General features: G+C 36.0%; 1 protein-coding gene and 1 long non-coding RNA gene across 8 annotated transcripts in view; both read left to right on the top strand.

Moving 5' to 3' along the window:
• LOC144312683 (uncharacterized) overlaps positions 1 to 24,773 on the top strand; it is a 2,041,845-nt gene that overhangs the window by 1,776,356 nt on the left and 240,716 nt on the right. The gene's annotated exons all lie outside the window — the stretch shown is intronic.
• Positions 1 to 24,773, top strand: part of LOC144312681 (uncharacterized) — a 137,524-nt gene that overhangs the window by 58,633 nt on the left and 54,118 nt on the right. For 2 of the 4 annotated variants that reach the window (XR_013378214.1, XR_013378216.1), the window contains one exon: positions 20,754 to 21,144. The exons of 1 other annotated variant lie outside the window; for it this stretch is intronic. This is a non-coding gene — a long non-coding RNA (uncharacterized LOC144312681). Of the gene's footprint in view, positions 1 to 14,693; positions 14,750 to 20,753; positions 21,145 to 24,773 lie in introns of those variants that run through there. One more of the 4 variants, XR_013378215.1, reaches the window with a different exon arrangement.

The following is a 24,773-nucleotide window of genomic DNA, read 5'->3' as shown; positions in this document are numbered from 1 at the left end:
GAATAAAATCAACATTCTTCTCCTTATTTCCTTGGCTGGAGCATATATGCATATACATGCTCATATATTCCCCTCCATTCTCAATCCTCCTTCCTATCTTTTCATTCTTAGCATTTGTTGTAGTACTTACTCTATCGGGGGTTTTCTTTTCAGCAACTTCTCTCCCTTTTTAGATGTTAGATGAAGAAACCCTGACTTCATTTCATTTTTTTCCCCTTCCTTTGGCCATTTTATAAGGGAAAGAACATGTTTCTGTCATTCTCCCTCAAGTGAACTTATTTGCTAGGAGCAGTCTGTTCCTGTGATAGCCATGTCTGGATGAAAGGGAAAAGGAGCACTCAGTATGGGCAGATATAAGTCTGGAGAGGGCTGTAGTGAGGATGACTTCAGCTGCTACTCAATTGAGCCTCCCCTGCATAACACTTGATAAGACAGCAGAGCTGATCTTGTGGGCTTTCCTCTTGATCAGCCTCCTCCAGTTCCAGGAGGGGGACTGGGACAGAGCTAAAAAGCATGCTACAGGAAGTGTGTAATGACTCAGTGAGCTAAGTGTCCAACTCTTGATTTCCACTCAGGTTGTGGTCTCAAGGCAATGGGATCCAGCCCCACATTGGGTTCTGTGCTCAGCAGGAAGTCTACTTAAGATTCTCTCTCTCCCTCTGCTCCCCCTGCAAAATAAATAAATAAATCTTAACAACAACGACAAAAAAGAATTGTGTAATAGTCTAACAATGATTAAACCAGTAGTTCTATGTCACTTGGTAATGTTTGGGGCAGGTAGAGCACACCCTCCTCAATGAGTTCATGAAGAATGAAGTGGGGGCACCTGGGTGGCTCAGTCAGTTAAGCATCTGCCTTTGGCTCAGGTCATGATCTCAGGGCCCTGGGATTGAGATCATGCTCAATCAGAGATCCCTGCTCAGCAAGGAGTCTACTTGTCCTTCTGCTCCTCCCCCGGCTGGTACTCTCACTCTCTCAACTAAATAAACAAAATCTTAAAAAAAAAAAAAAAAAGAATGAAGTGAAAGTTTCTGAAAATACTGGAAATGATTTTGAGGTAAATGAGGTCTAGAATAGTAGCAGCAGCAACAATGGTAAGACTAAAAGCAAAATAATTGGTAGTAGTAATAATGGTAGTAGAAGTGCTGGTGATTGTAACAGTGGTAGCAAGACTGAATTTCTATTGAATATTTATTATATGGAAGGCACTATTCTAAGTGCCTTATGTGAATTCCCTTGTTGAATCTCTGTAGCTATTAGGAGACTACTACTATACTTCACAGAGAAGGAACTGAGGTAAAGAGAAATAATTTGCTTTGTTAAGGTCACATAAAGTAATATGTATTTGAGGAGGGATTCAAACAGAAGTCTTTCCTACTCCAAAAGTGAAGCTTTTTTCCCTGATTCATACTGTCTTGTATTGTGTTATGTAAATTTGTGCAGAGTTTTGTGAAAATCTTAAGGAATTGAGATTCTTCCTCACTAGGAGAGTCTGTTTTAGAGTTCAGGTTTTGAACCACCATAAATGTAATCTTTCTTAAAACTAACATTTTGTAGTATTGTATGAAAGATACTGGAGAGGAGTATGGCAGGGTCTGTGTCCATTCAGTGTGACACATTTGCATGGCATATGCCTCCAGGATTACTTAAAAGGAGGACACCGAGTTAAGATAGCCTTACTGTTGTTAGCCTATGTCGATTTAGCTTCATAGTTCTCGCCTTATTATCATTTTACATATTCACTGAGCAAATTTCTGATCTTTATTTAAGTAGGCCTTTCTCCTGGGAAAGAACATGCTGACCAGCTATTTTAATATTGGGCTCCACAGCCATTATACATTCTATTACTCATTATTTAATTGACTTGCTTGTACCAATTAATTTTGGGTTTGAGATACCTTGAGATGATTGTCTTCCCCCTCCAAGGAATTAATCACATATGGATATATTGATGATCAAAAACAAAGATCTATAGAAGCAACACAGACATTGGAAAGGTTTTTATACATATTAGTGGCATTAGAGTTATCACCTTATAGTCTATTAAATGTTCTTACATATATTACACTTATTTAGATGGTCTTTGTTGATATCTATGTGAAACTAGGCTATTAAAGCACAAGAGCATGGACCATGTCTTTATTCATCAGTAAGTCCCCCAAAACTGGCATTGAAGCTGGCATATTATAGGTTTTTGATAATCATCTGTAAAATGATCAAATGCTCTTGTCTGATCCTCACCAAGTCTTTAATATAGGTAGAGAAGGTTATGTTATCTCTATTTTACAAATGAGCTAACTAGGGCAGAGGAAAGTTGAGCAATTTGATCATGGTTCAATATAAGTGATCAATTACTAAATCCACAATATTTTCATTTTTATTATTTTGCACTGTAGTAAACAATGGTGAGTATTATGAGTCCCCAGACTTATAGTTTCCAGGGCTCACTTTCCAAAACAAACAAACAAAACAAAACGACGCTGCCAAGTACAAAATCAGGTAGAGTTTAAGAGACTTGTGCAAGTACTTAAGCTTGAAACTTAAGCTTTATTTGGTTCATGTTTTATCTGTCTTGGATATGCTAGTTTTTCATTGTTGTTCTAATAATCAGTTGTTAAAGGCTCTGCCAGACCCCAAGAGAAATGTGATTTTTTTTTTCTTATAGAATTTTTACAAAAATTTCCTTCTTGGAGAAATGGCAGTTCTTTTATCCTGACACACTTCCTTAAGTCAGGGCATCAGATGCAGAATAATCATAAAACCAAGATTCCCTATGGCTGGGGTGTTTCATGTAACATCTTTAGTGATGTGTCTGATTTAGATATGTGGGAGTTGAGGGATTTAGGGGAGTAGAATCATGTCATTGAAGGTCCATTAATAGTAAAGCATAAAGAATATAGAGAGAACCCAGAATCAGAGAGATTAATGTGGGCTGTGGAGAAGAAAAATCCAGGATGAGGTGGGAGGGTAGGTTTGGTCTCCAATCCTTAAAGACTGATGAAAATGTCTGGACCTTAGATAATAGGCCCTGGGAAGTAATAGATTTTTGAGTTAGGTGATGATACGATAAAAATTATATGTCAAGAAGAAAAACCCTAAAGCATTGTTAAGATGCAATATGTTAGCACTACATTTCAGTCACAGAGTAAAGGAAAGAGGAAATCTTGGAAAATCAAAAACATTATTACTCCACCAGGAATAATCACACTGAAATTATCAGCCAAAAATCTTGTCCCTTGGCACCACTGTTTATGTGGCCTTTCTCATACCATACCTGGAACTCTTTCTCAGACTCTTTTTGGCTTTTCCTCTCTGAGTTCCCTAAATCTCTGTGCTGAGTCATTGCCTTTTCTCTGACTACATAGTTTCATCACTTTCAATATTATCCATGTGTTGATGACTCCCCAAATCCATATCTCCAGCCTCCACCTTTTATTTAAGATCTAGACTCATTTAACCAAGAACCCCATCTACATGTCAGACAAGATTGATTGATTGATTGATTGATTGATAAAGATTTTATTCATTTGTCGTGTTTGACAGTATTTTTAAAATCAGAGTATCTAAATAAAATCTCTGAATTTGTGTCCATGTGTTGTCTCTGCCCCCAACCTATAACTCTCGTAGCTTTCCCTGTCAGAGAAAATACTTCCGCATTAACTCAGCTACCCATATCAGAAATCTAATAGTTAAACTGAATTAATTACTTTCCTTCATTCCTTCATACCCCACATTCAATTCATTAATAATTTGCTATTGATAAAATATATTTTGATTAAAAAAAAGCCATCCTCTAAGGATTCTGGATATACATTAGCAGCAGAAATAGCAGAGGTGTAAAATCTCATGAAACACCACATTAAAAACAGACAAAGCACCTAGAGAGCAAACCAAAAATCCATAGATAATATTCACTATAGATTTAGACAAGAGTGTCCCCTGATCTCCAAAATATAGTGAGAAGATTATAATCTGTAGGCAGCATTTCCCACTAAATTAAACCTCCTACAGAGCTCATTTTAGGTCTGGGGCAGGAAATACACAAGCTAGGCCTGGGTTATTTTGTGATTCCAGATACCAAGGAATCTATCCAAGCCTGCTTTGGGGTCATGTTGAAATAATGCTATAACCATTCTGAATAGTCATTGGCTAAATATGGGTCTTTGAACTTCTTTGAAATAATAATTGCAGAGGCACTTCGGTGGCTTGATCAGTTAAGCATCTGCTTTCGGCTTGGGTCATGATCCCAGGGTCCTGGCATCCAGCCCTGCATCAAGCTCTCTGCTCAATGGGGAGCCTGCTTCTCTGCCTATTTGTGCTTTCTCTCTCTCATCAGATAAATTTTTTAAAAAATTTAAAGAATAATAATTGAAATATATCAAAATCTAACAAATATTGTTTAAATCCATGAGTTGAAAATGATATTTTTCCAATTAGTCCCACCCCTTTCTCTTGCAAAATGAGTAGAATAAAGAGCAGTCTCTCTATATATACACTGCCTTTCTTACACAGACATGTATAACCATACTTCCCTGAACATGCCTGATCTCTATATACATTGCCCTTCTCAAAGATAATTATTGACCAACCAATAATTTCTTTTTTTTCATTTTTTTATTTATTTATTTTGAATCTATATATTTTAAAAAATCACTTTTTTTGATATATAGTTTTGGCAAATGTATAGACCCGGGCCAGCACTTTCATCATCAAAATATAGAATAGGTCCATCAACTCAAAATATTTGCTTGTTGATGCTCCTCCTTGCCATCAACCCCTGGAAATCACTTACTTGTTTTCAATCCCTATTGTTTTGACTTTTCTAGAACAGCATGTAAATGGAATGATACAGTCTGTAGTCACTTGAGTCTGGATTCCTTCATATACCATAATTCATTTGAGATTGATCTACATTGTGTTTATAAGGAGTATGTTTTTTATCATTGCTAAGTAAGATTATATGGATATACCATAGCCTGTTTATATATTCACCAGTTATAGAACATTTGGATTATTTTCAGTTTGACTGATTATGAAGAGAGCCACTATAAGTATCCATTTATCCAATGAAAACAAAAGTTTTCATTGTCTTATGTAAATACCTAGCAGTAAGATTGCTAGGTTACATTGTTGTAAGTGTATGCTTAACTTTATAAGAAATTCCCAAACCTGCTTTCTAAAGTGGCTAAACCATTGTAATATTTAAAAAGAAAGAAAGAAGAAAGAGAAAGAAGAAAGAAAGAAAGAAAGAAAAGAAAGAACAAAAGAAAGAAAAAGGAAGGAAGAAGGAAGGAAGGAAGGAAGGAAGGAAGGAAGGAAGGAAGGAAGGAAGGAAGGAAGGACAAACAAACAAATGTGTCATGTTTGGAAGATGATGAGGAAGCAATTTGTTATCTTCAAAACTATCATATTAGTGGTAACTGAACTATACCATTGGGTAACCAAATAGCAGATAAGAAGTGTCTCTTACTAAAGTATTTCTGCTAAGAAATGAATTATCAGATTAAAATATATCACCATTTTTCAATTTCTAATTGAATATTAGGCATAGATTAAGTATTGAGCATTAAATATAAATAATTATTGGCATCACTAAAAGAAACATATCAGACATAATGTGCCTCCTAATGAAAGAACACAAAACTACTACCAATCTTGATAAAGGATCAAATCCAAGTCTGATGAAGCCTCTAGATCCAGCTGCCAATTTTCAGGAAGAACAGAGGACAGAGGATCACAAGTGTCCAACTACACCATGTTTATGCAATCAACAAACTCCAGATCAAGGAAATCTTCATTTTAAATATCTCAGGACTTTTAACAAATATTTTTAGAAAGGATGAGGAAAGCTATAATTTCAAGGAGGCTTGTAAGATGCATGAACTTTAAGAAAAAAATTGACCTAGTCCCAACTAAGTTGGCTAGGGATGCACACTAGGTGATAAAAATATAAAATTGGGAGGAAGAGATAAGGGTAAAAGTGAGAGTAGTGCTAATTTTAAGAGAGGAAAAGGATTTTGAGAATGTGAACATGAGATTAGCGAAAGAAAAATTATCTGAAACAGACCCTTGCACAATTTCACTCTTTATAAGGTAGGAGAACAAATAATAACTAAAGAAGGAATATTTAGAAGTGTTGGGGGCAGCCCCGGTGGTGCAGCAGTTTAGCGCAACCTGCAGCCCAGGGTGTGATGCTGGGGACCCAGTATTGAGTCCCACATTGGGCTCCCTGCATGGAGCCTGCTTCTCCCTCTGCCTGTGTCTCTGCCTCTCTCTCTCTCTCTCTCTCTTTTCTCTCTCTCTCTGAATAAATAAAATCTTTAAAAAAAAAAATAGAAGTGTTGAGCAAGAATCCCACGTGTTTAGTGTTGCAGTCGTTTCAGCCAGACAGTATTCTCAAGAAAGTATTCTTCAAGCTATAAACTTCTTCATAAATCTCTAGTAGGATCATCCTGAAAAGGAAATTTGGGGTTTGGACTTTGGAGAGACCTGGGTGACCAAGAAGCTCTTTTCCAGAAGTGGTAGGGGAGGCAAATTGAGAATAAAGATAAAGCAACAACCAAGTATCTTTTGTTTAAGATGTGTTCCAAATTTTCCTTCAACACTCCATTAAAAAAACAACAACAACAACAACAACAACAACATGAAATATATTAGATATTGGACCAGATATACTAGGATCTTAGTTATTTATTGAATAAATGAATGAAAAAGATCAAAGATGTTTTGGAAGAACCTGAGATAAAGGTTGTAGGAATGATAACACTGGATAGAGTGTGAATTGGTACCTGCTTAACAGGATTTTGTGAGCCATGTAAGACTTCCTCCCAAAAGTCAAAAATTAAACTTGTGAAAGCAATCAATATAAATTTGAGGGAAGGCAGAAGCATCAGCTGATGCTCACATTAAAACAAATACTTTCTCAAAATTAGTTCAGAATCTACTTTGTGCATATATTTCTAGCTCCAGCAATTAGTTGTTTTATTTGCAAATAAAGCACTTTCTACAAAGCACATTTCCATCCACATAACAAAGCTCAATAAAGTGTTTTATTCCCTGCTGGCCACTATTACAGTTCTATTTTTTAATCAGCAGATGTTCACTTATTTCTAACTAGGTATAAACATGGCATTGAATGATATCACTGTGGTTCATAGATGTGTGCCTTGCTTATCTGAGGTTTAGCACCCTTTTCTCTTCTCTTCTGAGAAGTAAACAGCCTGCAAAGTACTGAAGTACAGAACATTTGGTTTAAGGTGGATACATTAGTTTGCATAATGGATTAAAACTTAGAAAAGTAAAAGTGAAACTCATAACCCTGCCATGAGAAATCTACTCATTGCTGTTGATGCCTACAAGGGACTTGCCATTCCCGTAACTTTTTGCTTCTTTGAAAATATGGATATGGTCTAGTGAATTGAAAAGAAAAAAAAATCTATAATGTCGATAGAAAAATCAAACACAAAATTTAGGATAAAAACATCAAAGGAAATAGATGTCTGCTTTTATCTCTTGTTATAAGAAAACACTTCAAAGAAAATCAAACTACTCTCTTTTCACTTCATTGCATAAGGTTTCCATGGATAATTCTTACATAGATCATGCCAGCCATGTTTGGACATGATATAACACATTTGGTGGACATTTCATTCATAAAACTTCTCTCTCAATATACACTACACAGATGGTTTCTTTGGATATTGGGGTATTTATTTCAACCCACTGGCTTATTCATGCTTTCATTAATGTTTCAAACTACCTGAATTACATTTTTTTTGCAAATATTTCTCCCAACTTGATATATTTCTAGATAAATTGATTCCTAAGCAAAGAAGCTGCAACAAAACCAGAATCACATCTCTATCTCAAGTCTCTATTCTTCCTCCTTCCTTTTAATGCAATCTACAGATGTAGTAGCTTCTACTTAGCCACATGTAATGCAATATTTATTACAAGTAAAGCTTTGATTCCATTAATCTGGTGTGCTCATCAGCTTCAGTTCAGAAAACTTTATCTTTTAGACTATCTGAAATTGTGACAAAGATTTTAAAGTCATTAGCATTTAGGTCTGTGTTTCTTAAATTTGAGCATATTTAATTATTATTCGGCAAACTCCCGTAGAGCGGCAGGACTGTTCTCAGTGTATTACAATTGTTAACTCATTTAATGTGCATAACAGTCGTATGAGGTAGATACCATTAATATCCCCATTTTGCAGATGAGGAAGCTGAAGCACACATCTAAGTAATTTGTGCATGGTAAATTGTTGAGCTGAGTACAGGAACACAGCCAGATTGACTCCAGAATCTATAACTATTATGCTAGTCATAAGAATATCTGGCCATGCTTGTTTACATACAGATTCTAGGGTCTCATCACTAGGAATTCAATCCCATGTGCTCGAGGCCCAAGAGTTTATATGATTTCCTGCATTTGTTCGCTTAATGAGCAAGCACCTTCAATGTAGCTAACCTGATACAGTTATTTCATATATTTCATTTTTAAAGGGAAACACTGGTTTCCATAAGTCCTCTAGTCCTGGTTCCCTGCATTTTAAATGTCACTGTACACCTGCATTTATTTTACCCGTGGGCAGAAGAAAGGACTTACTACACTGTGTGAGTTTTATAGGTGCCAAGATCCCATATGCTTCCCAAGCCCTTTGGTTTCAAATGTAATTCCAATATTTTTCTTCACCTAAACTGGTTTCTTATGAAAACGCAACATCTCTTCTTAAGTGTAATAACACTTACAGTGTTAATCTATCATTTGTGCACTTAGTGTAAACGAAAAATTAGAAAACAAGCACTGAGAACAGGGTTTAGAGTGGGGAGTGTGAATGTAAGGGTTGCCTAATAAGGGAATGGGAGAGAAGGGCCTGGCAGATGCCACCAAAAATATGGAATGAACAGCCCAGGAGGATGCTAAGGATAGCTATGGATCCTTGGTTTGGCCAAGGGTTGGCTATGTTGCTAATACAGATATGTGGTTTTTAAAACCTTATCAGTCAGCTTCAGGTAATACCTGTCCTTAGAATCTGCCTCTCTGGGTGACATACCTCTTTGTCAGTAACTCATTTATAGATTTTGCTGCCAGTGAATTTCATTATCTAAACTCTTTAGGCAAATAGGTTGTAAAGTAGCCCAGTTTGGAGATGCATTTCAGTATTGATCATGCTGAGGCTATGTACAGTAAGGAAGCTAAAAATCTTCATGTCAGATCAAATGCTTTTGAATCAGTTGGGAAAAGGGATGGAACACAAAGATCCTGAGTACACTTTCTTTCCATTTAGCACCTCTATGAAATAGAGGGAGAAACAGAACCTAACTACTCAACCATTCCTATTTTAGCTGGTTTTAAGCCAGGGTTGATTGTGAAATTTGACAGTTATAGTGTTTCTCACATGATTAGTAGTAACAGTCCCTAAAAGCTAAATCTCTTTAAAAAGTAACCACTACGCTGCTGTTATATGGCTACGTTTAGCCAGTTGTAAACTAGTCCCATTTCAGCTCAGGTTAAATTTTTAGTATACTGCTATAGGATAAGAAGTGTAATTGTTCCAGTCACTGTAATTTGAAATAATTGATTTCGGCGTTACATCATAGTTTTTGCAAACCAGCAAGTAAGAAGGACACTTGTAGTATTACAGTAACTATAGTTTTTCACCACCAACTTGTAAGCATTTCCCCCACTCCTGGGAGTACTAATGTCTGGCTATGTCTTTGAAAGTAAATGCTACCTTTGCTCCAGCATGTTCCAAGTCTTTTTCACTGTAGTGAATAAAGGGAAGGAATTAAAGAGCATTTAGTCATCCCAAAGGTCAAAAAGAATATTGTAATTCCAGAAAACTTCACTTTGCAGCTAAAACCCTTCATTGTTTTGGCTTGGCAGCTTTACTGGAGGGGACAATTTTTGAGACTGAATTATAGCACTGAACATGCATTAAACACAACAGGCTTGCTATTGTCAAATTATTTATGCCATTTATGAATTTTAGCAGTTTGACCATAAAGAACAAATACTCAAGACCTTTATGAAAAGAAAAATTCAGAAATACTGAAACTATTCATTGGCTTCTTGTAACTCAAGCCCAAATTTTTTATTGAGTTAGAGAAAGAATATTAATAATGGAGAATTAGAAAGACACATCATACCTTGAACATTTGTATAGGGTTCTATTTAAGTTTCTATGGCATAATGCAGAACTGCATGGCATAGTGTGAAGACCATTATATTTTTTTAATAACACGGGCCTAGGCCCGAAACCAGTATATCCTTACTGTAGGACTATTATCAACTTCTAAGATTCTGTGGCTCATCTTTGAAATAGAAATAAAAATATTACCTATCTCATGTTTCATTGTATAAACCACAGTAGAAACAGCCCATAAAGAGGGCAGCATAGTATCAAGTACTGATTTAGAACACAATAAATGTCATCTATTATTGTCACTATCATCATCATCATCATCATCATCATCATCATTATTGCCACAGTTTTTATGGTAATTCAATTAATTTAATTTTTCTGGAAAAATTTGATAAATTGAACACTGTGGCAAAGAATGAAATAGAGGTGACATATCTGTTTCAAAGTCAAAGCCAGGGTGTGTTCAATTTGATGAGATATTATCTAATTTACTGTAATGCTACTATGATGTAACCCCTTAGCCAATTATGTCGAATTTCGGAGACTGGAACAATTAGACTTTTCTTCAATAGCAATGTTCCAGCTACAGAAGTTTCTGTTTATGACTGTGCACACTAGACTATAATTGTAATCTTCTTTTGATATTAGTTATAGCCATTTGACTGGGTTCTAGCAAATGAAAAGTGGTTGAAAGTGGCATATGCCACTTATGGTTAACACATAAATACCTTTCACCATACTATGATCTGTCTCTTTCCCCATCTGCTAGCTGGAAATTAGCACCCATCCATATACTAAAGATAGATCCTAGTACCTAGTTCCTGAATAATACTTGAGCAGAGCTTCCCTACAGGAGCAAACATAAGATACTATCAGCTGTAATTTATGTTAGAGAGAAACAAATTTATGTAACTTATGCTACTAAGCTTTGAGAGTTAATTAACTAGGGCAACAATTAGTGGCTTGAGTGATACAAGCATACTTGTTTACCTTTCTTCCTTCTGAAACATACATTTAAAAATCACAATACAGGAGGGGACCTGGATGGCTCTGTCATTTATGATTTTGGCTCAAGTCATTATCTCAGGATGTTGGGAATCAGTTCAGTGGGGAGTCTGCTTGGGATCCTCTTTCTCCCTCTCCCACTGTTCCATATCCCCTACTTTCTCTCTCTCTCTCTCTCTCTCTCTCAAATAAATAAATCTAAAAAATCATAATACAGGTATTTTTAATTGTAATATTGAAAAGCAGGAAGTGCAAGGTGATTGATTTAGTAGATTAGGAAAAATATCAAACCAAGGGAAAATTGTTTGTAATCTAGAATTCTTCTCTTATTCAAACTATCAAGTAAGAGTGAAAAGCATAACATGCACATTTTCAGATTTGTGGTCTTATTGTAATATCCCCCAAAATGTTGAAGAATATTCTCTATCAACAGAAGGAAACAATTAAGAATAATATCCATGAACTAGAACGTTGAATGTAGGAGAGAGGCAATGGGAATTCCCAGGATGACATTAATGAGAGGTACCAAAAAGATAACTGTACAGCAGTCCTAGAAATCAGCCAGACCACAGTGAGGAAAGAAACAAATGTAATTATTAGTCACCTTAGTCTCTGTGTGTGAAAAAGTACTAGGCACATAGGAAACTGGTCACATGGGACGCCTGAGTGGCTCAGCGGTTGAGCGTCTGCCTTTGGCTCAGAGCGTCATCCTGGTCCCGGGATGAAGTCCCACATCTGGCTTCCTGCATGGGGCCCAGTTCTCCCTCTGCTTCTGTCTCTGCCTCTCCCTTTCCGTGACTCTCATGAATAAATAAATGATGGAAACTGGACACATGAAAAATGAGACAATAAGGCAAAATACTGCATGAAAAAATAAATGCATTCACATCATATAAACATGATTCTACTGTGGTTAATATTTGCATAATAAATGTGACATAGTTTTAAATAATCTAATAAAAAATTATGACGCAGTTACATTAAAAGTCTGGGAAGGTGTGTGTGTGTGTGTGTGTGTGTGTGTGTGTGTGTCTGTTAAGAGAGTATTTAGATAAGGTGCATCCTGGGCACCTAGGTGGTTCAGTCAGTTGAGCACCCAATTCTTGGTTTCAGCTCAGGTCATGGTTTCAGAGTCGAGAGATCAAGCCCCACCTTGGGCTCCCCATTCATAGGGAAATCTGCTTGACATTCTCTGCCTCCTCTCACTCTCCCCCAACTCACTCGTGCTCTCTCTCTAAAATAAATACATCTTTTTAAAAGGCACATCTTTATTTTTCAAAGTAGGGAATACTTAGAAAATATTTAAAACTGAAAAATTATACCTAAAGCCATAGCTTGACAATGTTCTCTAGAAAAGGGAAAGTAAATGTCACCTGAATGTAAGGTAAGATAACATAAGGTAAGGCAAGGTAAATGTAACTTGAGAAATAGATTAAAGCATGGAAAACTGTATTCTTTGGAAACAGGAATCAAGGTTGGGATGGGGGAAATGGGGAAAACTTGCAGAACTAGTGAATTTGTAACATTATATACATGTAAATTTGACTTGAGAAATTAAATATGTTTGTCGATGTCACATACCTTTTCTTGTCCAAAGATCTTGTTTTCCTTTGCCTTCTTTAGTCCAACTCTCTAGCTCTCCCTGCACTCTGCTGATGATATGCAGGAATTACCTACAGGCCTTTTAAAATACAGCTTCTCTGGCCCATCTAGAACTGGATTTTTTGATGGTAGACCAAAGTGTTAGTGTTTTTTAACATCACTACTTAGGCCATTCCAACACTTACTTGGTTGGGAATTGTTCCACTAAATTGTGAAGAGGGTTATTAACATGACTTATACTAGACAATGTTTATTGAGCATTTATCATGTATCAGGAACTATTCCAAGTACTTTACATGTGTCTGTCTATTCCTTAAAGTATCATGAAGTGTATATGATTTTTCTTTTATTTACAGAAGAGGTTCAGAGAGGTTAAGTAAAGTCACATAGGTCAATAGTGGTAAAAGCCTGATGCAAACCCATAACTGATTATGGATTTGAGAAATGTTTAATCACTATTCTATACTATTATGTTCTGCTGGTCTTACAACATTCCCCTCATAATTGTGATTACTCTATGGTCTGGAAGGGCCTGGCTCAACTAGATCTTGAAAAATGTTGTCAGTGATCATCATGAATTATGTTAATTAATGTCTCCTAATACTGTTTGCATTCTTAACTATAGAATGAAAGGTTATAATTTTCTGTTAATGGAATTCCATATTTAGTAAGTCGGTTGACAAAGCTATGTCAGACAGAAAAAGACCTTCAGGAGTCCTGTATTTATAATGTGTAAGTCATCTCATGTACGAGGCATTCCTAAACCTGGCTGATTGGAATTCCCTTGGGGTGCTTCATAAAAACTACTAAACTCCCTGGGAGTATTATTAAAAAAACTACCAAATTAAAATCACTGAGAGTGTAACTTGGCAACTGTAGTTTCAGAACACATCCCTGACTATTCCATAATCAGCCAGATTTGAAATCATACCACCTATGTAGACAGTCATACCAGTCTTTCATGTTTCTTTGTCATGTTTTTCATCATTAGTAGGAATAACATTCTTATGCTTAGAACAAGGAATTCTAATTACAAATCATCCTCATACTCTACATGAGGGCCTGGTACCAAATATGGAATTAACTAAAGTAGAAAGGCCATATTCATGCATTGAAACAAACATTATTAGAACAAAAATTTGTGGGATTTCTCAATGTGTTCAGAAGATTTTTCAAAGCATTTAAAATGATCTTAAAAATGGTCTAAGTTTTGGTGCTACTTAACAATGAGAGTACATGGTGAAATTTATTTCTATTTTTGTCTAACCACATATTGGCTGTCAAGTTGAGACCCACAACCCGGAACTTCATTTAGAATGTCATTCTACCTTGTTTTGTTCTTTTTGAATATGACCTTTACTTTATCCAAATATCATTTTGTCTGTAAATATTAAAATGAGTTTCTGGCCATTCAGTGTTGCAAAATACGTGAAACACTTTAAAGGATTTTCTGGCTGGCACAGAAGCTCTTATTGTGCAAAGTTAATCTCTTGAAAATGTTTTACTATTGACAGCATTGCTTGCCATAATTAGGCAAGTAAGAGAGTCACTCATGAAGCTGTAACAATTGAGTATTATGCTTTCATCTCAAATAATTTCAAATATTAAATGTTCATAGAATCGGATTTAAAAAAGGTTTCTGCATCTTAAAGGCCACTTAGGCTATAGTGGAATTGCCTAGGCCCAGCATGTGCCAAAATGTTTTTGCATCCTTAGGTAATAAAATTGTGAACTCCTGTGGCTACAAGGGAATTTGAGACATTATCCTGTCCCAAGCTCCCCAGTCCAGCTTTTGGTAAGGAGGTCATTTACCCCATCCCAGACATTTAGGCATTATTACCTGCCTACTGTGGTGTTTAATAACCTCTTCATCAGGAAATGCTTCTACATATCTGAAATTTACTGATTTTTTGTTGTTGTTGTTTTGTTTTTCCAGAATTCTGGTGAGGAAAAATTAAAGGCTGCTTTAAGGTTGAAGGCTCAGGCTGCATAGTGAGTCTTAGAATTTGTTCTCCCCTTTGGCTTGTAGTCCCTCTACATTTTGGTTCTTGGCAGCATACCCAGAGCCATCACATACAGTTATGCAATTTATGCACTGCACAAAAGCACCAAGGAGAATGGTAATGGTGGGGTTGAATTCATAGGCACTGATGTCTAAACTCAACACCTACCAGTGTGTTAGGTCTACCTCCCCACTACCACCACTCCTCCCAAGAGGCATCTTTCCTAATCTTCTGCACCAGGGAGAAGTCCCACAGGGAATGTTTCTATTTTTGTGTTTCTATTTTTGTGTTTGCTTTACCCAGCTTGTTCAAAGGTGCCCTAATAGGAACATTGAAGACAGTGGCTACAATAGTGAGTCTCAGTCCTAGAGGGCCTAGATTTACCTAGGATACTGTGTTGTAGTTGTTGTTGTTATTGTTGTTGTTGTTGTTTTGTATCACAAAAACAATTCTGATTCAGTAAGTCTGGAACAGGATGTTCTTGTTTTTGTTTCATTTTGTTTTGTCCAACAAACACTCCATGTTACTCTGATGCAGGGGGTGCAAAATCATGTTTTCAGAAAAAGGAATTGGGTAGTTTAGCTTTATTAGGTTGGCACCTGGTTGTCTAATCATGCTACTTCCATTGGGATCATAGAGGCTTTGGCTATCTAGTTGGATCTCATTTGATTTGTAGTCAGAAACCAGTAGGAGTATTTCCAGCTATCAGTGAAGTTAACCAGTATCCTTCAATATCCATATAATTCTTGTCATTACAGATTTCACTTTACATATGTATTATTTACACTTTAGGTATTTCCTGCATATAATCTTTCTTTATTCAAAAAGCATTTATTAAGCACAGTACAATGCACTGTACTGCTCAGTACAATGCATGGTATTTGAAAGACACTGATGATCCAGTTACAGTTTAGTAGGCTGCTTCAAATATGCATGAAAATACCCCAAATTAAGGTGTAAAGTAATACATTTCATAAAAATTTCAGTGCTTTAGAATATAGAGAAAATGAATCCTATAGAAAAAAGGATATAATACCATTCACGTTATTGTTACGTGATACATGATTTTATACTATCTACAGAAGCAAAGACAGGATTCAGAGATATTAATAATTGGATTTTTTTAAAAACTATATTCTTCAGTTCATATATTTGATCACTATTTTGCTTTTGGGTGTTATAATAGCACACTGATAAGTCCATTGGCCATCACATTTCATGTGTGCTATATAATTATAAATTTGAAAGTTTTCAGTTAAGATTTTTATCAGATAGATATAAATGCATAGCACAGATTAAAATGATAATTCCTCACAGAGTATGTCTACTCAGGAGCCACTAACTTTCAATTTAGATATTTGTTCCAATATTGATTTTTGTATTGCCATACAAGAAATAAATTCTGATTTAGAGTTGACAGCTTAATGCTTTAAAGAAGTTAAATTATTTTGGCTCCAGCAGTTTGTTTTTTAGTTGTTTTGGTGTGTAACAATATGGCCTAGGTTATAATCTTTTTAGACAACCAGTATTTATATTTATTTTTAAAGATTTTATTTATTTATTCATGAGAGACACAGAGAGAGAGAGGCAGAGACATAGGCAGAGGGAGAAGCAGGCTCCATACAGGGAGCCCAATGTGGGACTCCATTCCAGGACTCCAGGATCATGCTATGAGCCAAAAGCAGATGCTTAACTGCTGAGCCACCCACGTGTGCCAAGACTACCAGTATTTAAATAGGGAAAGAAAGGCAGGTTGATTGTTGACCCCTGGGCACTAAAGTAAGAAATCTCATCATCAGACTGTTTTGTAGTTTGTAACCATGTAAGAGGACACCTGTATCTCTCACCTACACAATTGCTCCTATATTACACATGAGATAATATGAGTCAATGAACAATCCTTTAGAAGTTGTATGTAATAAATTTGGACATTTTCTTAACTGATCACAGAATTAGACAAATAGATAAAATTGGTGAGGGTAGGAAAGGTGAATTTGAAAGTTCTTAAAAGCTTTCCTTTCAAAGTACCTGAATTTCTCCTTCATTAAATGGGGATAATAATAGAGGTTTCCTGATGGATTTTTATGAGAGTGAGATGATATGTTGGTCAGTACAGGGCTTGCTAAACACAGAATACATGCTTCAACTTAACCCAAGAGATGTATACTGAATATGTGCTATGTGGCAAGCACATGTGTTCTAAGTGCTGGGGGATCAGAGATAAACAAAACAAAGTTCTTGACCTCATGGGCCTTAAAGCAGGGGACACATAATGCCAAGGTAACTCCAAATACAGGAAGTGGTCTGAAAGGACAACTGTGAGAGGCTTATTTATTTCAATTGGTACCTTTCAAATATGCTTCTTTCTTCTTAGTCACACCAGATTTAGTAGCTCCATTTATGACATACCCAATAGTATTCATTACCTGTCAAACAACAATTTAAAGATAGAATCCCATTTGTTCAACTCACACTTGTTTTTCTTTCTACAGCTTCAGATAAACTCTATTAAGGAGATGATGTAATAGGAAAATTACCCACAAGAGTATAATAATTATCTTCATTCTCATTTCAGCTTAGATCAATTTTGAATGACAACTGGAAAAAACACTTAGCTTTTCTCGGTTTCAGTTTCCTCAGTTGTTTCCATGAGAGGTTACACTTATTAAAATAAGGAGGCAAGGCATCTGGGTTAAGACGTCAGTGGTTGAGCATTTGCCTTTGGCTCAAGGCGTGATCCCTGGGGTCCTGGGATTGAGTCCCACATCAGGCCCCCTGCAGGGGAGAAGGGAAGAAGCAAGGAAGTAGTGGTTGTGAAGGGGGCTGTGTTTTTGCATATGGGTTGTCAGGAATAGCTTCCTTGAAAAGATGCTGTAGGAACAGAGAACAGAGAACAAAGGAAGCCAGGGGATAAGAAAGTGGAAGAACTTTCCAGGATGACGGAACAAGAAGTATAAAGGTCCTAAGGCCAGAGGAATGGGGGACAGGGAGTGATCTTAAAAGCCACAATAACAGCTTTTTGTTTTTCTCTGGGTGAAATGAGAAGTCATCTGGAGAGTTTTCAGCAGAGAGATGACTGTTTGTTGATGTCAGGAGGAACACGGTGGAAAGGAGACTACAGAATTAGATTGGGTGTATTTTTCTTGATCATTTAACCTACAACAGGGAACTGACAATCTGAATGATGGTATAGGTTTTCCTTTGGAGAAAAAGAAATCACATTATTTCTATATGCAGAATAGTTGTGTCGGGGCATAGTGTTTTAAGTTTTCTGTATACTTTGATCCATTCTGGATGTTTCTATTTTTTTTTTTATCAATTCCTTGTGATTTTCTTTTAGCTGTAGAAAAATACTTGATTGAGACCATATATCAGACTTAATGCTTCAGACCAATTGGAAAACTGAAAAAAAAATTAAACCAAGTCATAATCATTTTAAAGATAAGAGTCAACCTGGCATTGCAATATAAATAGAGACCAATTTAGACAAGAGACATAAGGAGAAATCTGGAAATCTCTTTCAAGATATGATAATATATCCATGTGTGAATATCATTGCATGCAAAAAGCTTCATTGGATAGAAAACTTAATGCAGTTTTCCCAGGGTTAGAAAACTATGGAATTACATTAGATGGAGGTCCTAATAGAGACACAGAAATCCTTAGAAAAATATTAGTGGTAGGGGTTTTATGTATTTAGACTTTTAACTTTTGATTATAGACAATCTCATGTATTCACTTTGCTTTAGGATTTCAAAATGTTTAGTAATACTATTATTATTCTTACTGGGAGATGAAGTGTAGCCAGCAGTCATATTGTCCTGAAAATTGCACTGTCTCTTTAAGAAGATTGACATGCTTTGTGAATTGTGAATCTCTGCTTTGTTTTCAAAAACAAATGGACACATTTCCCATTTAAATAGTGGTCTTCACTGTCTGCCCTTTGAATAAATGCTGGGAAAGTGTCTGATGTGCATGTATTTATCTTACAGCTTGACAAATGGAATTAATGCCAAAGTGTTAAGCCATTACTGTGTAGGGGAATAGAGGTCTTACAAATACATTTGCTATTTCACTTTCTCTGCATGTTCTGTGTATTGAAGCCTGGGTTAATGATATCCTCAGAAATTGTATGGTCTGTTAAATGGTAGTGGTGATGAAATATGGTTGGTCATTGCTTCCAAAAAGAAAAGTTTTATTTGGCAATAAATCCACAATGTTGGAAGGGTGAGGATAGGAGTCAGGGATGGATATGAGGCAAAGACTCAAAAGGTAGAACCAATTAATATCCTCCAACTTCTGGAAGCATACACTGTGGTCCTAGAGTTTCTCTCTTTCAGACTAAGAACCAGACACTACCAGCACCAGTTACCTTCTCTTGAGGGTTTTTTATCATGAATGCAAAGACATGGCCACCTTGTAGACCACATCTCCCAAGATAACACCTGAAGCTGAGACTTGGTTTCATCCTCAGCAAACATTAGAACCAACACAAAGACATAACAGAAATATACAATGCCCTCACGAGATTTCAAACTCCACATTTTGGAGAAAAATATAAGAGAAAAAGAGATAAATTCCCTTCACCCCTCCTTTCCTCACATCATACCCCCCGCCCCTCCTCCTTGCCCCCATCTCTTCATATCATCTCCCTTCTCCTTTCCATTTCAAAGTAGACCCAAACCTCCACCATCCTTAGGGATAGGAAAGCCTCAGGGCAAAATGAAACCAAAGTACTGTTTTTAATTCTTTGCTTTTGAGCTTCCTGGAGCCCAAGTCCTCCAAATATAAAGAAGTTTCAAGGATAATTTTGACAATCAGTAATGTTTACCTTAATTTGCATTGTTGAATTGAGAACCTAGCTCTTGTATTTGAAGAAACAATTTCATTGCATATGCAGTCTGCTTCTAAATTAGCTGTTTGTTTGTTTTTTAAATAAAAATATCCTATTTTCTTAGAGTAGGGACTTTCTGTTTTCATCTATAAAAACTCACAATGTCTAGATCAGTGCTTTGGACAAAATAGACTCATATTAAATGTTTCAGTTGAATTATGTAAAAATCTCCTGCCATCTTTTAAAGAAATTTTAGTCAGCAATGTATCTCATACACTGCCTATCCAATCTAAGAGTATAGATGAAAGGTTTTCCATATGCTTTTTATTTAAAATTACTATTTTTCCTTGGTGAACAGAATAGAGTTATCTCTGAACTTGTTTTTTTAAATTGGGACACTAGAATGATTAAAGTTTGGTATTATTTATCAATCAAAGTTATTCTCTAGTGAATATGCTTCCTTAAAAGTATTTAAATTTTCTAAAGCCACTGTGCCAGATAATCTAAATCCATAGGACACAAAGTAGCAATTTTATTTGATGCTGACATCTTCTCTTTAGGTTTTCCTTTAAAAAAAAAAAAGTCTATGCGAAATCCACTGAGCATAAAAAAAGAATCTCTATTTCTACTACCTACTGATGCCTTTTTTGAGCTTCCCTTGGTTGGGAATTTAGCATTAACAAAGGAATTTGTGATGTCTTATATACTCTGTACTGTAATCTAATATTCGTCTGTGATATCATTCATAATTACTATATATTTAAATCTCAGTTTGGAATTCAGGTGTCAAAGGAGAAATAGAACTGGGAAAGTCTTCATTATCAGTTATGAGCTGCTGTAAAAGTTACAGTGTTAAAACATCCCTTGAAATAGACATTAGAGACCTGAAAAAGGGATAATATAAAATTGATCAAAACCTAAATTTCAAAGCAGCTTTCCCCACCGTCCAAAAAAAAAAGGCTGTAGATAGAAGTGGTTTAGGGTTATTTCATACCTGAACACTTAAAATCAGGCAGAATTTTCTGTCCTTTATCGGAAAACTTAGAAAGATAGATAGATAGATGATAGATAGATAGATGGACATATGAATAGATGGATACACTAGATCAAGAATAAACTCCAAAAATAAACAAACTCACCATAAAACTCATCTCTCTAGGGAGAAAAAAAATCAGAGGCTCATTGACTGCAAAGGTTAATCAAGATTCTGGGGGGACATCTCCTGTGCAGCAACTGACAAGCATTTCATTAGGGAAGAAGTCTGAAGCTTCAATGAGATTCTGGAGAACAAACCCACCAGGAACCAGATTGCTGGGAGGAGGAGAGATCAGAGCTGGTTGGGGTGAATGGACTTGAATATTGACAGAGCTCTGAGTCTCTTCCTGAAACGGAACCTACTTTACTCCCCCAAGAAATCTTCCTGCTCGGTACCACACAGCACTTAGCAACAGCATTACCTATCAGTGTGATTGTGGATTCCTGCACTTAATAACTTAATACATCATTACTTTTCCCATCAGAAAATCCACACTAAAAATCTTACTCCTGTGCATATGTTTTATGTTCATACGCAAATTGTCAATAATATATTTTGGTTATTATTTTTGTTTCAGGTATCACATATTTCCTCTGGCAATATTTTATCATTCCCACTTTCCATTTATTCCACTTGTTTGGGATAGAAAAAAATATATGTATGTATTTGAATATATGTATATATATATATTCAAATTTACCTTTAAGGGGATTTTTTGTTGTTGTTATTTGGCTTTATGGTTGTGTACATTGACTTATCAGATCCAATCTCTGTGTTGAAACAGGTATGTTTTTTCATTAGTACTATTGAAAATTAGGGGCCACTCTTAATTGTTCAAACAAAGAGATTGAAAATATCGTGACTATTTTAGAGGCCATAAAAATGTAAAATCAACATTTGAACCACAGCAGAGTGAAATCACAGCTCAGTAACAAGTTCTTATGGCAAGAATTATTTATAATAATTAAGGCCAGTTTATTAACTGGAGAGAAAAATAGAGGTAAAAAAGAGGACCTTTCAAGACACATATTATGGGGAGTGAGCCAGAGTTATTTTTAGATTTATTTTTGTACCATCTGTATGTAATGTTGTTTATCTGTGAAACCCAGGAACAATAGAGTTTGGCGATTTCTAAGTTGTTACTGGTGTCTTGGGCAGGCCTATTACGGTTATGTTGTTAGGTAGAGGAGTGTTATAATAGTTTCCAGTTCTTTTCCTTCCCATTGCCTTGTTTTCCTGCACTTCTTTCTGAAGGTAAATGCCCAACACATGACATGCTCTCATAGAAAACGTCTTATGATCTGCAAAGCCAGTCTCTAAAGTAAATAAAACACCAGTCAAATCCACTTTGTCAGCAGCTTATCAGGAAGCATTTTTGTTTTGGTTGGTCACATTTTTTTTTTTTTTTTACACTGTGTTTGAAGGAAACTTTTATATTTGAAAGACTAAATGAACACTTGGATGGCAATTGATGGTCCCCATCACATTCCTGCTGGATATGCATCCAGCTCATTTTCCAACAGCGCAGCAAGGGTTCTGAGTTTTTAGTATTAGCACAGATCCCCAAGGATTGGGTATGGCGAAAAAGCTGACAAACCTTTGTTACCCAGAGCTCTGGCCATCAGAAGCAGATGGAGACAGAATCTGCTTCTCTTGCTCTTTCCCTGATCCTCCGGATAAATTCATTACCTTGATCCTTAAAGCAGTAAATCTGACACTTCTCAGCAATACTAAATTCACTTCCTCCCCATTTTGAATAGCGAGACGTTGATAGCAGTCGTGGGTCAGCTCCTCAGAATCACAAATCCAGGACTGACAGTGGGACTGGCACCCCTGACTGTCCTGCCAGTATCTGTGGCCCAGTATGGAGACACATGCATATGGAACAGAAGGCCTTTTAGTGGTGAAAGCAGCACGTCACAGCCGAATACATTTATTATAACATCAAATGGCTAAAACTGTTTATTCTGTGAACATAATGGTTTTCTGTGTCTTTGGTTCATCTTAATCTGTTTTAGTGCCCAGCTTCTCTCAAAAACCTCTTTTGAATGCAGAGTTATTCATTTCAGAGAACAGCTATAAGAGGAAGAAGAATAAAACAAAATTAGCAGTTGATCAAGAGTACTTTAGGCTGCCACCCTTTCCATTAACGATTTGATTTGATGTGAGTGCAATGCTTTCCCTGATACATTATGATAGAATAACACTGACAGAGGGTAAAACCAGAGAAAACTAAAACTTGATCGGAGCTACAGCAGCCTGCCACCCTCTCGATTAGCATTTTAATTTGTCGGAACTTCATCTCAGTTCCCACAAAAGGCTTTCTCATTGAACAGTGCCTTATCCCTATCAAGTCATCCTGAGCTTTTTAAAGAATTTGTTTGTTTATTAAGGATCACCTCTGCTTTCCCGTTAACAATGGAAGTTGTTTATCAGACACTGCTTTACAGTCGAAATCTAAGGCTGCCTCTTGATGACAGATTGTAAGTCTTCATCAGGACTAAAGTATGCACTTAAAGAAAAAAATATTCTGCCGATAATACCTTTGTTGAAGTGGCTTCCTACAAGAGAACCATGTTAATAGTCAAATTTTCATTCTTTTTGCTTGAAATTATCTGCTGCCTTAAAAAGGAAGTGAATAGAAAAAAAAATTATTCTTAGTGAGATCAATCCATTCATCATTAATTGAAGTCACTGCATTATTCCTACAGTATTTGGTTAAGGGGGGGGAGCTTAAATTTCTAAACAGACATTTGTTCCACACACATGGGAATGAAGATGAAATATTTATTTGTTAATCCCAGCTCCGCCAAGTCCAATGCTTTCCTTCCCCTTGAGACTTCCCAGAACTGGGCTTAGTGACCTGGCTTCCCATGGAAGATGTGGAGTTTGAGAACCAGTGACTTCGATCCATCGAAAAGGAATGTTTTTCTTGTTCTGAAGTCTTAACTCAGAACATTTTATTCTCTTGCCTGCTTCATCAGTTATCAACCAGAAACAAACTATGTAAGAATCCAGTTTGACCCCCGTAAGGGTGATGGAGTGCTTTTTTTTAAAAATTTAAATATATATATATATAATTTATATAATTATATATAATAATATATATTAATTTATATATATAATTTATATATATAATTCCCACCCCTCTCAGCATCCACAGAGACTCAAAACATTTTCTATACCTCGACATTTGGAAACTCAGATCTGAAAATCTGAAAACAAAAAAAATGAATATATATAATAGTATTTTATCACTATCATTTTATCCGAAGGGAAAACTCCTGTTTCTTTGAATTTCTTAAGTTGCCACCCAGTACAGATAGGGTTCTGGTTCACTGTATTTTTCTATTTTTCTGAGACTTTGTGTTAAGGCTTCCCTTTCAAAGTCATTTCTCATATGCATATTCCCTAACTAAGAGTCATCCACATCAAAGTTACACTTTGAAGCTTTCTAGCAAAGTAGCAGCTCGGCAATCTATGACAACAGCAATAATTTAGTTGCGTAGTTTTATTGAAGAAGAAGTTTCATCCTTATTTAAATAGTGGTTTTAAAGCCTAATTAACTAAATTGATAGCTTTATGTGTGTAAATTGCCATGACAGAAAAAGGGAATATGCAAGATGGGGTGGGGGAAAGTGAGTGCAGTCTGCCCTTGTCCTATAATGCTGTTTTATTAAACAGATCTGTATGCTCCCTGGGTATTCAGAGGCCTGTCTGTGGTGTTGTAATCTTTAACAGAGGGATTGTACGGAGACAAGTTCTTTAAACGTTCAGAAGCTAATCTAGCCACAATCTTAGGAGGATGAGATGTGCTCATTATTTGGAGATTTATTGCTCTGGTACACTAATGCCCTTTAAAAATCAGATTCTTGAAAATAAAATATTCTTACCCAGTCAGCCCAGAGACCAATGGTAGGATACACAATGTCACCAAAGTTTTTCCATTACCCTGTAAACACCTGTGTGTCTGACATATGTATCGTAAAGCTCTAATAACAGCTTATATCTGAATAAAAACACAGCCATGTACAAACACATTTACCATATATTTATCAATTACTATTTAAGTATTACACCATTAAACATACTATTTGCGTTATATTAAAATGTTATTTTAACTCATATAAAATGTATTTATCT

This window comes from Canis aureus, chromosome 4 (assembly GCF_053574225.1).
Source record: "Canis aureus isolate CA01 chromosome 4, VMU_Caureus_v.1.0, whole genome shotgun sequence".
In the NCBI taxonomy this organism is placed as follows: Eukaryota; Metazoa; Chordata; class Mammalia; order Carnivora; family Canidae; genus Canis; species Canis aureus.
Note: the sequence above shows the minus strand (reverse complement) of the source record. Positions and strands in the feature narration are given on the sequence as shown.